This window comes from Syngnathus scovelli, chromosome 4 (genome assembly GCF_024217435.2).
Source record: "Syngnathus scovelli strain Florida chromosome 4, RoL_Ssco_1.2, whole genome shotgun sequence".
Classification (NCBI taxonomy): domain Eukaryota; kingdom Metazoa; phylum Chordata; class Actinopteri; order Syngnathiformes; family Syngnathidae; genus Syngnathus; species Syngnathus scovelli.
The window spans coordinates 19,203,097-19,220,620 of record NC_090850.1 but is presented as its reverse complement, the minus strand read 5'-3'; the positions used below and the strand labels follow the sequence as shown (position 1 = coordinate 19,220,620).

The window sequence follows — 17,524 nt, the reverse complement described above, 5'->3', positions numbered from 1 at the left end:
TAAAAAATACAACACAACACATTGGAATAGGCATAAAAAACTAAGTTAAGATTTTATTTATAATGGCTTTCTATTATACCCATAGGAAAACCTGGAGAAAAAAAATCAATGGTTGACCACAGTCCCGGAATGCATTGTGCTTGACTTTCCGCTTGATTTCAAAATTGGCTTTTGGTTTAGTTCACGTTTGGGGCCTTTGAAACAATGTTTCCTTTGAGAACATCCTGCTGGAAAAGAAATCGTAAGACGTGTGAATTTCAAATGACTACACTCCTCACTTCTATTGTACTGTATGTCTATGGAAGGCCCTGTCTTCTTTTTTGAAGTTGATCTGAGGCTAGGTCCGCCTAGATTCTTACCGCTTGTAAAAGAAGCGTGTCGGCTAAAAGAAAAGACACTCTTGTCCACCTGCACAAACTTTCCTCTTAGAGTCCAAAAAAATTTGACAGCTCTACTGGAGAAAGCATCGCGCAGACAGTACGAGTGAGCCGCAACAAGAACTCGGATACTTAAATCATGCAGGAGGGTGGGCAGCTACTCAGGAGGATGAATCAGAATTTTCAGTGCATGGGTATACACTCTAAATATGAATTATTAAGGGGCTATCATACCCTCATAGTATGAAAATAAATCGAGGGGTGGATGGAATGAGAAGGGTTGAAGTTGTGGACTGGAATACTGATGTGGCGAAAGCTCCCTGAGGAGCGAAAGGTACTAAAAGGCCAGTAGGATGCCTACTTAGATCTCTTGCACCGTGTTCTTGAGCACAACAGAGCCATGACGTCTAGTGATGACGCACTTTTAAATTGGAATCCTTACGCAGAGATGAAAGACGTCTTTTGAAAGCACACCTGAGGCTAGTAACAAAAATATATATGTAATTTATTTGTTTTATATATATATATATATATATAGTCTCTATTTCCCTTGTTTGTGATGTACTGGATGGGATTTTACGGTTGCTGCTTTCCACATAAAAGAGTCTGGTATAAGCCTGTTAAGAGAATATCCAGGAGCGTCTTGCAAGCTGAGTCCCAAAGCATTCAAACTACACAAAACAAAAGCCTCAACTGCTGCTCATGTTTGACCGTCTGCTTTCACTTTTTGAGTTTACTGAATTTTTCCATCTCGAGCTCCACTTTACTTTTTCATTTCAGGCAAACTGTTAACTGTTAATTTGAGAAGTTCTAAATAATGAGTGATTTAAGGGAACGATAAAGAAAAAATATGTTTTTTAATTTTGTTGTTGTTGCTATGCTTAACAGGATTTCCTTGTAAAGGGTTCTCTGTGTATCTGTCTTTTTTTACCTTGGTCTCGAGTACTGCACCGTAAGAGAACTTCCGAGAAAGTCGCCCTAATATACTGGTAAGACGTGATTTTACCTCATTACAGGTGATCCAAGGTAAACCAGCCATGTTGAGGTTGAAACCCTAAAGAAACGTGGACTTCAGAAAGGCTGCAAATTAAGATCGACCTCATTGATAGGAGCCCTTAATCAGCCGCCTGACTCGGGCCAGCTCTGAAGAGCCGTGAAGGCTCTTCATTGGAGGAGAGTTTAACATCATTGCGTGTGATTGACTGGACTCTCGAACATTGTGCGTTAAGGGGGCTCCTGGGGTTAGATTGGTCAGACAGAACAAGTACGAGACAAGTGAGAGGAAGGATGAGAGGAAGAGGAACAGTAAATAGATGGTCCAGAGAGAATAGAATGTTGGTCTAATGGGGCCTCATCACAGTCTGTCTGTCAGTCTGGTGAAATGAGGTCTAACGGGGTTCTAATGAAGACAGCTTTACACCAGTGCAGAAATAAAATGGTGAAAGATTTGACTCAGAAAAAGTCATTAACAACTACATACAATTTTAACAGGAAAGTAGTAGGAATGGGATAAGTATAAAAAGTATTTAGAGTGTTTCAAATCTAACATGCAAGGTCGACTGTACATGAAAATTGAAAACATAAAAAAAGTCTACATTATTATAATAATTATATACATTCTGTATGTGCTGCTGTTTTGGTTAGCAAAGGTAACCGTTGAAAATGACTGGGAAAACGTAGCCGTCTACTTCAGAGCGATTGGGAGGTACTAACGGGAGCTTATGATTAGGTATATAAAAAATATCTAAACTATACATTTTCCTAAAAACTATTCTTTAAGGGCTTTGCTGAAACCAATCCGAACGGCATCACAAAAAAAATGGCAAAAAGCTTTTAAGTTGATTTGGATGAAAACTCAGCAGCCAATCATCCTCTATGTCCAGCCCAGCCCAGTAGCATTGCCTCGGGACACACACAGCCTCTGGGTGGGACCTCACCACAACTTGGCCTGCCATCTCCTCGGTAAGTGCTTTGTCACAAGTCTGCCAGGGGGCTTCAACATATGCCACAAACTAAATCCCTGGCGTATGCCCACGGTAAACATGTACACTGCTAATGGAGCCAAGATTGCAGGGTGAACTTTGTCTGTCTAGACTTTTGGTCCACCTGCTCTTCATCTCAAGGGCTTCACGGCTGAAGGACGCAAAATTTTGTCATTCACTTCAAGTATATCTAATTTTCTTCTGTCTAGAGCAGTGTGGGCATAAACAATTGTTTGGGTTGGTTGATTTTACACTACAAGGATGGGTGAAATGTGTCTTGAGAAGAATTAAAAGTAGATAAATCCAGCATGTATAGATCATTGACCAATCAATGGCGACAATCGGCACAACTATGTATTATCTGTTCCGTCCCAGTCTATAATTACTTTTGCCCCTATTAAAAATTGGACATATGTTTCATGGAGGAATGAAAAGTCCCAGTCTGTCTTATTACTGCTTGATAAAGTCCATTCAAGCGCCAGGCACAGATAAGAAGAGCGCTACAGGGAGCGGGACTTTATCATTTGTCTCAATATCATCGGGGAAGGGAAATGATGAGCTTGCAGCAGCGGTTTTCAAATGACTTTTCCCAAGAACTCGTTCACTTTAAACCTTGAAGATGTTTAAAGGATTGGCAAATACCACTTACAGTGGCTGTCCAGCTCATCAATGTGGACTTCTAAAGCGACACCACGATATGTTCTTTATGTTGGTCATAGTAAACCCACTCATGCTGTCAATCAATATACTTACATATGTTTTCTCTACTTTCACACCGGTCTTGTGTCGGTCATAAACACACAAGGAAGAGGAAGTCCTAGCCTGGAAGCCCCTAAGCTTCCTCGAGCCTATTCATAATTGATAAGTTCAAAAAATCGATCATATAGTGTATAACTAGTCATAAAATATTGAAATCAGCTCCAGGGTTGTGGATTAACACTCGTTGATTTGTCTGGCACAGAGGAAGTATTTTATAGACAGTATTGCTTAAATTATGAGTAGCCTTTTTCAAGAATGCAGTTGACCTGAAAAAGTGTCAAACAAAATGGCGGCTATATTGATAGAACTTTGGACACAAGGCCGGAGTAGAACAGATGAATCGGAACTAAAAACCACTGAAGGATACAACGAAAAGTGTTATCAGGGGTAGTGAGAGGTTATTATCTTGGGTTTGTGAAAAACAAGTTTGAGTTCTTCCACTTTTGCTTTTATGCCTTTGAAAGAGCACTTGAAAGTCTTTCAGAGGTGAGCAATACGGAGAACCAGGGCAGGGGAGTGTAAAATGGCTGCCTCTTGAAAAACCCAGAGGTCCACTCGAGCAGAGGTCCACAGTGACTATACTACAAGACATTGCTCAGGATTCTTCAGTTAGGATGAGAAGAAACTGAAGATGACATAAAAAAAGCAATGCAGCAAACTGAACTGAAAAGAATAAATAAGATCTTTATTTACATTTCAACAGAGACATTCACCTTTCCTTAACCTAATCAATATCCTGACCCAAACTAACCCTAACCCTACAACCCGATAGCTAAAATAAAATGACAAGACTATTTCCAACATATGAACTCGTTCCAGTGGAAAACAATTAGTCCCACAATCCTGGTTTGTTCATATTTTGAAAACCTATAAAAACTAATGCGTAGACAAAGAATTGATTGAAGCTGTTACGTCCATCCATTTTCTATAAAAAAACTTAATGACAAAACTTATTGAGTGAGACATTTCTTTCACAGTGCAAGACTTGATAGTCTCCCATTTGTGGAAAACTCACAGTCAAACTTAAAGTGCGTCCATTACGAAACCCAAACGTGGTTAATTTATCATACTCTTAACAGATATTAGATACGATCCATTTTTCGGCGCTTTAGTCTTTTTCTACCATTAACACATCAAAACAGCAGGCCGCCTTTGAACCCTCGGACATGCAAGCGCAAGTTAAAACTATCAATTATAGAAATCGTCTTGAAAGCTTGAAGTCAATTCTCTGTCAATGGAGTTCTCCATGGCCAAGAGATTAGAGAGATGAGCTAAAGCTGAGAGAAGACTCACGAGCTTCTACTTGATCAAAGTGAAGGTATTTCAACATCACAGTAACACCAACACCACTAGTTTTTTATTTCTAAGACTCAACACCTAATATGGTGACCAAAGAGAATAGATGTTTACGCTTTAATTCTATAAACACATTTTTACAGTATAGCCTATAGCAAAGCCACACCGTACCAATGACACCTTCAATCTTTCGCTCCCCGAAAGCAGCTGTTACGAAACAATCATTACAAATTGATTGCAAAATAGCTAACAATCATGATTAAATCATTAAATTCTTGTCTATGATTGGGAGAATGGGGCGAAAATTAACTTCCCGCCAACCTCATTTTTTCTCTAAACACCAAATAATGATTTTCTGCCAGTCTAATTACAAAGCCAACATCTGATCACGGCCGCATCCAGAGGGGATTATCACATGCGCCGGTATTAGACCTCATTACCAGGCTGAGTACAGAATTATTACATCTTGTAATTGGATGGTGAGATTTATATACAGATCAGGCCGCTTTCTGTAAGATTGTAATTACAGGCTCCGTTGGTTAGCTACTTATCACTCAGCGGTGGAGTGCCGGAAATCGCGTTTGATTAACCTCTCACCCTGTCGACGGGGGCGGGGGAACACCGCTGTAGCTTCCATGTCTGTTTTAGGAACAACAACATCAAACAATTTATCGCCATGTCGTTCTCTTTGCTGCCTGATTACATCCCACAGCTGGTGTTCTGCCGTGAATCTGAATGGTGCGGAAATGATCGGCTAACTCGCCACTTATTCGGGTTAAGCTTAAAAAGGCTGTTGAGGTGAATCACGGCGCTACAATTACCTGATAGCCTTTCAATGGCTAAGAAGGAAATTACCCAAAAAAGTACGGGCGCTTGTAGCTATATATTTAACATCAAACGCAGCGTATTTAATAAAGAAATAATATAATTTAGGTCCCATAAATATATCAAATTTTTTTATGTTTATGTTTTTTCCAGGTACAATTGACCAAAAAATTAAGATGGAGTTACGTCAATGTAGCCTGGTTTGTCTTTTTTACTCCTTAGGCATGTAATATATTCTACCATTGCTCTTAATATATTATCAATTTTAAGAAATTGTCTCGACTGGTGTATTTTTGTTTTGTTAATGTTAATAAACAGCAAAAACAGGACAAATGCATCCACTCGAAATGAAAAAACGACAACAGGGGAATAAAAACAAGACATGCACACGTTGTAACGTGAAGCTGATGGACAACGCAAGTCATTTAAGGTGCGGCATCCTGCAACTCAGCAGGAAAAGCCACAATCCGACATGTCGGGATGACACCGCGGCGAGGAAAAACGAACGCATCAGCACCTCCTCTTCGGCGCACAACTCAGTTTCTCTCTCCCCAGCGCTCGGTTACAATCAATACAGGTCTCCATTTTATGAGACAAGGAGTTAACTTGTTCAATTATGCTGCAGACAGCTCTATTCTTTTGTAACAAGTAATCTGGATAGTGAAATCAATAGTGACAGGCTTATGGCACGCTAGCTAATTACATATTAGCTCCAGCCAATGGCGATGCGGCTCATAATGGAGATGTAGTTCCACTTCATTATGGGAAAGACTGGGGAGGGAGGGGGAGGAGGGGGGGATCAATACCAGCATAGACCCACACATGTTAAAACACACATGTAAAGGGTCTGCTTTTCTACACCTCTGCTACTTCACAGGCTCCCCCTTGGGACCATGCGGAGATGTCTGATGGCAGGCAGATGGGGCAAGGGGGGCCTTTGAGGGTCCGGGGGTCACAACCTCCTCCACCCTTTCTGAAATAAATTACACTTCCAGTCGTGCACACAAATGCGGCACGCTCTTTGCCAAACTGTCAAGAAATCAGGAGGGTAAATATGCCTGTTTTTTTTTTTTTATCAACACACACCGATGCACACAATTAACGGCGCACAAGGTCACAGTCTGAATCAAAGGTTGACGAGTAAGGAGAAAAGGGAGGGTTAAAAACAAAGAAAAAAAAAACTCATTAACCTTCTGAAACCGGATGGCGGATTTGACCTCTGCAGCTAATTATGAATGAGACTGCATATCTTCTTTTGTTTTGAAAAAAAAAATCTTTCAATTCATTTCTTCCCATTATTGTTATCAGCGTGTAGGATTAGCTGGGGACTAAAGGAGATGATGCCGTCTAAGCCGATGTCAACTGTACAATTACGCATGCGTCCCTTCTGCGAGAAAAATGTAGATTAAGATAAAGCAACTCGAGGAAAAACGGCGACGCAAAGCCTTTGATAATTAAGACAGATACAGAGTGACGCTTATAAAGACCTCCAAGGTCGAACGCTGTGAAAGAAAAAATTTGAAGTTCGACCCCGAAATTCCAGGAAGCGGATGTTTCCTGGAATTATGCCATTTCGAAAATCATGAATACACTCAAGCGGGTTAGCCGACAATCGCCACGACAGGAGCATCGTTTAGTGCTAGCAGCAGAACAATGAGGCGACACGAGAACACATCTCAACCACATTAGACCCGAGTCCAATTAAATGCATTTTAATCTAAATATGCCTCAATATGCTTTATTGTTCTCCTGTAATTTCCTCGCCCGCTATTCCATATGGAGCTGCCGGTTATCAAAGAAGCAGACTTTATGACTTGTGAAACACTGCAGCTCATCAGTCTTTAGCCATTAATACGCCAGAGATGAATGGCTCGGTAACGAGGGCAAGGGCCCGGAACAAATGCCGGGGATTTCTGGTGAGAATGTATTTAAGACTACGTACGCGCTATTAGCTGGAGGGATTCAAGCGTCATTAGCACCGAGTGGTAAACAGGATTAAAAATGTGCAGAAAAGTACACATGAGCATGCCCTTCATCGGCAATGATGCATTAAAAATTTGTTCACAAAATGGAAACATCACTTGTATGCTGAAAATGAACTGCTTTCTTGGTTTTAAGTTAACTAGATTAAAAAATTCGATTAAAACAAGTCGAGCAACAGCGGCCACTCCCGTAACGTCTTCCCGATGTAAGCATATTTCTATGCAGAGGGAAATGAATCATTTTCCACCCCGTCAAATTCAGTGACCTGGATGAGGAAGGGTGGAGATGGTCAGCCCAGGTGGGTTCTGGTGAAAGGGCCAAACTGTTTGGGCTGGATGTGGAAGGAACCATAAATCAGAAACAGCGGGAACGAAGAGCAAGTCGGGATTTATAAAGACGTCGCGCTCGGCCGGCCCACTTGTGGACGCCGTGATGAATTGGCGAGCACATTGCCAAGGCAAACTACTTCATTATGGCATGGCCCAGTGGTCATTAATCTCCCCGGGAGGCCGGCATCCTGAGGGGATCGCCAGACCAGAGAATTTATTCAGGCCTGGAGGTAGCCATTTCATTAGCCATTCAATCTGTTCACTCTCCCCTCACTCACTCTTCCGGCTTCATCTCTCTCTCGGCACGTGTTAGCCATCACCGCCGTTTAAATAAGCTCTTTGGTGACTTGTCTTTATTTTTACAAGATGGATTCTCCTAATGTTGTCCGATTTGTTTGTTGAGGTTTGACGTACCGGTACTGAAAGTAGCCATTTCAGCAACCTGCAGGTCGTCCCACAATGGCTGCCATGAAATGTCACAATTTCAATGTTTATTTTTATGACAGTTACTTGGCTCTCATTCAGGAAACAGGTGGGAGTTGTTTGTGCAAGGAAAAATACTTTAAAGCAGAGTTCAGCAAATGTTGATAGGATGACAATTATTTTTCCATTGTAGGTTTATAACATCAGTCTTGACATTTTTAAAATCTTTTAAAAAAAATCTGTTCCATTTCGACATTACAACAAACGGGTTTGAAGTATTTTTTGTGATGGGGTGAGGAAAAGGTGAGACAGAAGAGGGACTTCCCAGAGGTAAACAAGTACTGGCTACTTGGAGATGTGTTATTGTGCTGTTACATGGGACGAGAGCCTCGACCAACATGTTATGGGAGGGCCGACATGCACTGTTGAATTATTAACAACCACTAGTCAACACGTACATAGCATCATAACAAAAGAGCCACAACTGCTCTGACCAAACACAAAACATCCATCCATTTTCTCTGCATTCTCAATCCCAGATGACTTAGAGAAGACCCGATCTAGATTGCTCCTCGGACAACTGCAGAAAAACATAACATTCACTGTGTTGGTCATTTGGATTCTTTAATTTATACAGAGTAGGCTAGCTGTAGTAAACCACACACACACACTCACACACACACACAGTAATGACATCTTGAATCTCCAGCTGTGAGGCAGACACCATAATGTCACATTTTAACCACTCTCCCACCAAAAACAGAAACACTAAAAGCAGAATCGATGTTGAAGACGAAACGTCAATAACTGTCTTCAGCCACATGACCAAGGCGGTTTTGTGTGAAACCGCCGACACGGTCCAACAACATCAATGCATGTGCTTTATTCTTGTCTGACAGACACAAACATGAACATAACATGACTCGAAAAATGGTGGTTTCTGTAGTTCCAAACTCATGTGACCTAGCATTTTCAAAAGTCTTCATCTCTATGTGTCTCCCCCCCATATCCCTAAAGGAGTCGACCATATATATATATGTGTGGAATAATTTCATCAATGACGCCACGTCCCGGTGGGCCCTTTCCACTTTAAACACTTAACGGGTTAAATAAATAATGACGACTCGCGCGCCGCATGCGCTAACGTTAACCAGCCACTAGCTGCGGGTCCCACAGCAGCAGGAGTCCTTAAAGTGAATCATTCGCTTCCGCTAAGGCCAGCGCGCCAACAGATTATGGGCCTTTAAGTAGCAGCCGAGCCTGAAATGTGACTCTGGGGCTCACCGGCGAGACCCCCTTGAGGGAGATGCAAGGACTAGTAAGGATAGGCGATAAATCTATTGATAAGAAGACATGCCGAAAGGGTTCTCTAGGATATCAAAGACAAGACATTAATGGTCTTTGATAACCACAATGTATCCCAAGTTCAAATTGACATTGTAGTTGCTCAACCTTGAATTTGTCTAAAAACCTAAGATATAATTTCTAGTTTAGATCTATGCTTTGTTGTCAAGTATAGACACACAAAATGTGAACACAGTCAAAATGAATCTATAGCCAAAAATCTATTTACTAGCTATTCTGTGTGCATCGTACCTTCCTTATCCTTTCCTTCAAAGCTGATAATCGTATTAAAATATCACCATTTAATTAAAAACAATAGTCAATAGATATATCCCTAAGTCTTAAACGCACCGAAGTTTCCATCTTTAATTCGAGTGCACCGCACCACTTGACCTCTGGTGCCATCTCATTGTAGCGAAGTAGAGGCAAACATCCAATCCCCCCACTGAAATGACACCTGAACGTCAATAAGTGGTCACCATCCATCCATTGTGAGAGTAAAAGCTCTATTGATTTCCTTGCAGATTAAGCATACTGCAGGGAGCAATTAAAATCCCAGGGATGAACATGGTAGCATGAATAATCTCGAATGTAGGCTGGTTCATAGGATGCATAAAGCCTTTAAAATACCTTTACGTTTGACATGACGGCGGAGAGACGATAAATCTGTGCCAATGCTTGTAAAGTGTGTACAAATGTGTGTAAAGGTACATTAAGAAGCGTTAAAAACACAGCTTTGCTTTCCACTGAGGCCATGTTATTTTCAATTACATAAATGACTAGGCTAAAATTATAATAATGTCAAACTAATGAGTCTAATTATAATACAACATGTCTAACTTTAACTAGCTTTAATGACCTTAGTGGCTAGGCTGAAAAAACTAAAGGCTAACTTAGCATTAGCATTTGTTCGTCACTACCATTTACCGTACTAAGTATATTGACCCAAACAATAGAAGTTATTATATCGAAGTTCTATAAAATATAGCTACAAAATAGTTACTGTGGACTTATAATTCTTATGTATTGAAGTTTATAGACATGACTGTGTAGTTCCAGTATTTACAAACACACACAGACATATTTGAAGTCGTTTGGTCGTTCCCGCTGTGCATCAGTGCCCAAGCTCATGTATCCTGATGGCACTGATGATGCGTCACGCAGTCAAGTCCTATGACCTCTGTGCTATCTGCCGGCTTGAGGACCACTCTGATGGATAGACAGGTCTGCAAATGAATCCTGAGGCAATGCCGAATGTTAAAACACAGGACAGCCACCTGCTTCACCCCCTGTTTAGGACATTAACTCGGTTCATTACTTTCCCAAATTTCTCACATTTTTTTACCAGACATTTTGGTTTTCGATCAAGATTTGCTGTTACACAGTCCAGTGAACACTCACAGATTCCAATTTGCTGTGTTTATACATTACATACATTAGCTCCAATGCTCATATATTGTCCTTATTTACAGATGACGAACTGATCCAGTTCAACTCCCCAGAGGATATCTCAAAATAAATCCGATTCCAGAATATTATGGTCGTTCTGAATCGTTATTGTCATCCATAGTTATCAAGTCCTCATATTATCCTTGCAGGTCTACATTGTGGTTACACAAGGCAGTAAATAAAGCGAGGGTAATCAATAACAGTCAGTGATAAGGGCCTAAAGCAGCTAAATATGAAATACAACCTAACAAAATGGTATGGATTTCCAATGAGGCCACGTGACACGGGCTGCTTTGAAATGCAAATTAACTTATGCTCAACGTCCTTCTCAAGCCTCGCCACCTATTGATCGGCTAAAACAAATTCCATTGATCAGTGAATATTTAATAGGGATAATTAAATCTCTCATGGAAGTACTTAGAGGCCATTTTCAGCCTCACAACCCGACACCTGCCTCAGACACACTTAAGATTCAGTATGGCGCTCAATTAGGAATAACAGATAATTGAGTTAAAAATAGAAATAAAGTCTGTCGAAGTCAAAGTGGCGCGCAAATTATAGATTTTTTTTTGTGGCTAGCTATCATATCCTGACTATTTTTTTAACATTTATTAGATCACATTAACAAACAATATGATTATAAATAAAGGGTCATTTTAGATAACGCTTTAAAAAATAAATGTAACGTAAAATGTTCTGCGATCTCTAAATCCATCATCAACTTTTTTTTTCCTTTGAACATCTTCCATATTGATTCCAATTGTTTAATGGCAAATGTAGCCCTATTATCTGCAAGAATGTAATTTCTCTTAAGAGCCTCCTCATCTGAATGTGAAGGGAGGGGTAAAAAAAACATCCCCTTCATCGAGCGACATGATTTATGACAATAGCAGACGGGCAAACAGGAAAAGGTTGCTGTCAGGATAGTATGAGAGGGCAGCTCTTACTTGCATAGAGCGCTGTTATACAAAGTAGCAATCAATAGCCCTTTTATTAGTGACTGCAATCAATGTACCTGTGACTGAGTGGGCCAATTAATGCTATCGACCCGCGGGACAAGAAGAAAGGAGAAGATGAGTGCGGGGCAAAGGGGAAACACGGCACGGGAAAAGGACGGGCAGCATCTCACTCAGATCCTGTTTTCTGTGGAGTGTGTGTGTGGGGGAGAAATTCCCACAGAGTCTGCCGCCGAGGGCGCCCTGACAGAAAGCAGAGGTCGCATATCTCCCGAGAGGAAGCGAAAGTGTGTGTATTGGCGTGAGGGGCGGGGAGGGGGTCCGGCAGTCTACAAACAACCCCCGCTTCCCTCCCCGTGCCATCTCTGGATGATGAGATGAGTCGGACTGGGAATGCACCGCTACGAGTCTTCTCACCGCCGCTTTTGAATGGTAATGAAGTCATCGGGTCACCGCTGTGCTGGCCCAACTCGAGGCTCCCCAAGAGAGTGACCAGAGTGACACCTTTACTCTGGCTCATGTATTACATCAAATACCAACATTCTGCTCTTCATGCAAAACTGTAGATCTTGTTGGGATTTGCTCTCTCAACATAATCACAATTTTCTATTTTTCATGATTTGGTCAGCTGTGTTTACCCCTACAATGACGCAAATGCCCCTTTTCCAGATACGTCTGTCTGAGGAATAAACAAAAAAAGTACACCAACTTGTGCTGGACACAAAAATAAGGGCCCATCTCAAAACATTAAATAAAAATAATCTGGTCCAGTGTGAAACTGATATCAACATAAAACATGCCTGAGTGGTCACAGAACACACTGAGAAGTGAGAACTTGGACACCATCAGGTCTTATTTTTATCAAAAATATCCTGAAGTAAAAAAAACTAACAGTGTGAAGTACAAGGCCATGGCAGAGGTGCTCTTCAGACATGAACCCCTCTCAGTATTTACACATAGGTTGTCCCGTCCCTGAAGATACAAAGGTCAGGGGTTGGCCGCCTCATGTCAGTTGGCAGTGTAACACTCGCCTATCAGCCTCCCTCTATCAGCATTTCACTCCAAAACACAAGCCTCCCCTTCCTGTAGGAAACTCCGTGGGCCGCCGTGACGACGGCTCGAGAGGGGTGTCAAGAAGACACAACCGGAGCGAGGCAGAAGGAAGGAAGGAAGGAAGGAAGCGGCCGTGGCAAAGGAGGAGCAGGAAAGAGACTGTAGGAAATGACAATGTAGTGATAAGCCCGCGGCAAAGAGCCCAGCACCCTCAGGGAGGACTCGGGGCTACAAGGCTTTAGCCTCAGTGCTCCGTCCGACCATATTCTCCGATGACCCCCGGCCAGTCATCTTATTGCCAAGTATGTATGGACCAGACAGAGGATTTGTCTGAGATGTTGTGTTTATAAGATATAGTTTTTTTTTTCTCCTTGTGGAAAAAGATCAGTCTTCCCGTGCAGTATGAAGACATTATTTCACTGCACACGATCTGTTTTACAACAAAGACTCATCAGTAAATAAGGAACAGAGGGTCAAGCTGCATTAGTCATAAATCCAACTCCAATTTGGGGATGATAATCTTGTCCTTGGCTACCCCTAAAAGTTAAAACTTTCCGGATGCATTAATCACCTGCCAGGCAAAATTGTAGAAAATCCGTCAGGTCATCGTCAAGGTACAAAACTGAGGAAACAGTGGAAAACATGGTATGCTAACATTACGATGCTGAAAATTTCAAGAGTGTTTGGAATTTCTTTTGGAGGGCCTAAAATTAAATTTTATGAACTTCAAGGATTGTGAGGATTAATGTTTGTTTTCCCTTCAAATGCTTAGCTCTTTTGTTCACAGCATGGTAGTGTGCTCTCGTTACATAATAACACGGAACGTAGCACTTTGCGCAGATTTTACTGATTTGTCCTGTCAAACCTGATTTACTTTACAGCATAAATGTGCTTTCTCTTACTTTTGGTATAACGTCCAACAACTGTATGGCACAAACATCAAGACTCTGAACTTTTAGTGGCACTTTGAGCATGTGTTAAATGTTACTCTAATCAAATTAAAATGGACGCCATAAAGCAGGAACAAACAAAAAAAAAGAATCACATTGTTCAAATTCACATGTACGAGGCACGGAGGGGAAAAAAATACCAAACAATTTACTTTCTTTAAAAAATAATTCAATACATCAAAGTGTGAGCTCAGAGCTCCTTGGTTTTGAAATCTACACCATAAATTTATCTTGAAGCCTTTCAAAAGACTTTATTAAAAATAAGCAAACATTGGTTTTGTTTTGCACTTTCAAAGAGTGTTAAAATGTTACTTTCTCTATCAAAGACATTTGCATGGTAGGAAAAATTGTCATGTTGTGTATTTGTTTGGTTTTAATTTGGACTTTAGTTTGTTTTTCTTCGTTATGTTTTTGTGTCTCTTTAGATCATTGTTCCCACCTATTCTCGTTAGCCCCGCCCCTTGTGTCATCCAATCGGATTCCTCAACCACTTGTGTCTTGTCCAGGAGTTCCTCATTGTCTGTCTGTTGATATTTAGTTCTTTCCTTTCTGTTCACACTGTTTGGTCATTTTCATCTGTTCAATGTGCCGTCGATGTCACGCCTTGTCTACACGTCAAGTTCGTTTATGCTATTTATTGTTGAATTGTGTTCATTATGTCTCCATTGATGATAGCCATTGTATTCCTTTGTTCAGACAAATTGAGCAGGTCTTACCTTAACAAACCTTTCAGACAGTTTCGGCAGCAACCTCCGCCTTCTTCAGAGAGTGTCAATGTGACATAGTTTGCTTGTAGATAGATGATGCACGGTTACTCTGCTGCTTTTGAAATTGTCAGTGTCACACTCGCATAGATACTGAATACACACAATTTAAAGTATGTAACAATCCTCATTGCAGTAGAAAAAAAATCATTTTCACCACTATGGTGTTATCGTGCAGGTAGTGTACGATACACAATATACATTTGCAAAACCAAAATGGCGTACTCAGCATTGACTCACAAGTCACTAAACAAAGAACCCCAAGGCCTTGAGATAAAAACCAGGACATGATCAACTGACACGAGCGGTAGAGACTTCTCTCTCTCCAACACACACACACTGCCTGAGAAGCTATTTCCCACAGTTACTGAGTGTGTGTCTTTGTGTGTGACAGGCTACATATCCTTGACACCACCACTGATGATGGCTTTACAGTAGAGCCTAAAGGGAATTGTGCCAGCTAGCACACACACACACACACACACACACGCACACACACACACAAGCTATAGCCACACACACACACACAAACACACCTCCCTCTGTGTTTGTGGTTGTCACCTTTTCCCAAGAGCCCCCGGGGGCCTCTGGGATGCAACACAAAATGCCTTGGGTTTGTTTGAGTTAAACACGAGAATACAAGCCGTCACAATGATGGTGCTACACACGAAACACAGATTATGCGTCTCATCTACGTATTGTTTGGAGAAACGAAAAAATAATATATGGATTTAATTGTGCGCTTTCACAATGTACTTCCTTTTCTTTTTAGTGTCCGATCAAAGCGAGCAACAGAGGAATCTGTCAAGTCATACAATTTGTTGGGAGCCCAAGATTGATGTTCTTTTGAAATTGTAACAGATTGGAAGTCAACCACTATTGTGTCCAACTTTAACTTGCGTGATTCTTTTTCCTCCCTTCTGTCAGATTGATGGAGACAGTGGTATCATTGGCCCTTTATTTCCCCCTTGATGACTTACTTTTAATAATTATTGACACACCCCTCTGACTGTTTATTGAAGCATTAACAGGCCACTAATGTATGATCTTTGTGTTATTATTTCTCATTACAATATTTATTACTTCTCTTTCCACATTGGCTAATTTAGAGCTAATCTCCACGAGTCAGCTCCGTGTGTGTAATAATTCCACATGACGAGGGGCCATTGGATTTATTGGCACATAGCAATTTAGGATGTAATGAGATCACACACCTCCAGGTAGGTGCCGCTCCTTCCCCTGCTAGGTTCATGCTTCTTCCCTTCTGTGCACTTATTACCATTTCATACTGCCACCCCTTCTACTTGATTAAAAAACTCCTGAAAAAGGCTTTGTAGTTGACAAAGTCAGCAGAGGAAATGTATGAAATAGGAGGACCAAGTGCTATTGAGTGTTGACTTAACCTTTCCAGTATTTGCGTTTCTACAGAGTGATGCTTTGATTGAAAGATGGACGCATCGCTCAACCTCATTAGTCAGCTCCAGATGGAAATAGACGATAGGTCACATTCAGGGAAAATGACTGTATAGATGGTCAAGGCCTTTTCTGTTAATGATTGAGGATCACAGTTGGTCAACCTTAAGCATGCATGCTGTGTACTTAAAAATGTAATTGCACGCTTAATTTTTCTTACTAAAAAAGATGAAGATACAGCTTATATGTGCCACTTTTTTTCTCAGCGAGTCAGTATAAATTTGTTGTCTCTGGCGGAGCTTGGGGCTGCAGGGGCACTACCCCGCAAGGTGCCAGGCCAGGTTGACTTTTTGGAATTTTATCCCACATTTCCACAGTCCCCCATACGGAACACATGATGAATGTTCATCAGCATTTTTGGGAGAATTTTTAGAGTTTGTAAAAAAGAAGGTTTTGTAGACCCCCTGCGATCCCATTGGCCACCCCATGCCCCCAGGAAAAAAATCCTAGATCCGCCAGTGGTTGAAATCAAACTTAACGTGAAGCCCCATTTCCACAGTTTACTATGAATCTAAAAAGGGACTCTTTTGTGATTATTAAGTCATCAAGTCCACAGACACAGACGTGTGAGGATTTTTGTCATTGTGAAGATGTGACGGAAGGCAAGGTCACTGTGGCCAATCTGCCAATACAATTAGTGTTCATTTCAGCCAGATTCAGGGAGATGTACGTTGACTGCTGGACATGCATTATGCATAAGTGTCCATGAGTCCATATGCACCCGGGCACTCTTGAGTATGTCCTTGTCGAACCAAGTGCATCAACCAACATAGCGAGCAATTACATTTCGGTTGCTGCAATTTTTTCTCGCTGCCTAATTGCTGATGTTACACCACGTAAAGCAGACAAGATGAGGGCTCTATTTTCATACACTTTACGGATCACCATGACCTGGATGACTGAGAATCTACACCAACAATAAGAATTTCTTCTAGTCCCTATCTGTGCACTTATCAAAGGAGATCTTTATTCCCTCCTCGAGGTGACTCTTCAGTGCCCCCCGAAGAGAAACTTTGTAACTGCAGGCTCAGGGAAAAAGGAGGGGGCAACACACGTCAGTCACAATCATGCCCATGGGACCCTTTTTTTTGTTTTTGACAAGTCCACGCAGTCTCTCACAATTGTGGCTCACGTGATTCCAACTCTGTGCGACGGAGCAAAGTTGTTTGTTTACTGGCGATGTTTAACAAAGCTTTAAATGATTTCTCCTTTCATCATGTGAGCATCATTCAACTAAAATACATTTTCATCCACCCCCACCTTTTATTTAATTAGACTGTCTCTTTTCTTCTTTAAGCGCCACCTCAGATTTCACCCCCAAGGTATCTTTTCACTCTCACTCGTTGGTTAAACAAGGTGCTTGGAGTCATTTGTTAATTGATACAATTACGCACGCAGCGTATAATGGTCACGCTGGTTTCAAGGAGCGCATCAATCACAGCTCTATTGACCTGTCAAAAAATAAATAAATACAAATAACAATCCTACTAAGGGGGTTACCCTCTCGCTAAAAGAGAGCCAAGAAGGGGGAAATGGGAAATATTTTAAATATTTTTTTAAA

General features: G+C 41.2%; 1 long non-coding RNA gene across 1 annotated transcript in view; it reads right to left on the bottom strand.

The window, feature by feature from the left end:
- Nucleotides 1-17,524, bottom strand: part of LOC125966874 (uncharacterized) — a 109,775-nt gene that overhangs the window by 59,829 nt on the left and 32,422 nt on the right. The gene's annotated exons all lie outside the window — the stretch shown is intronic.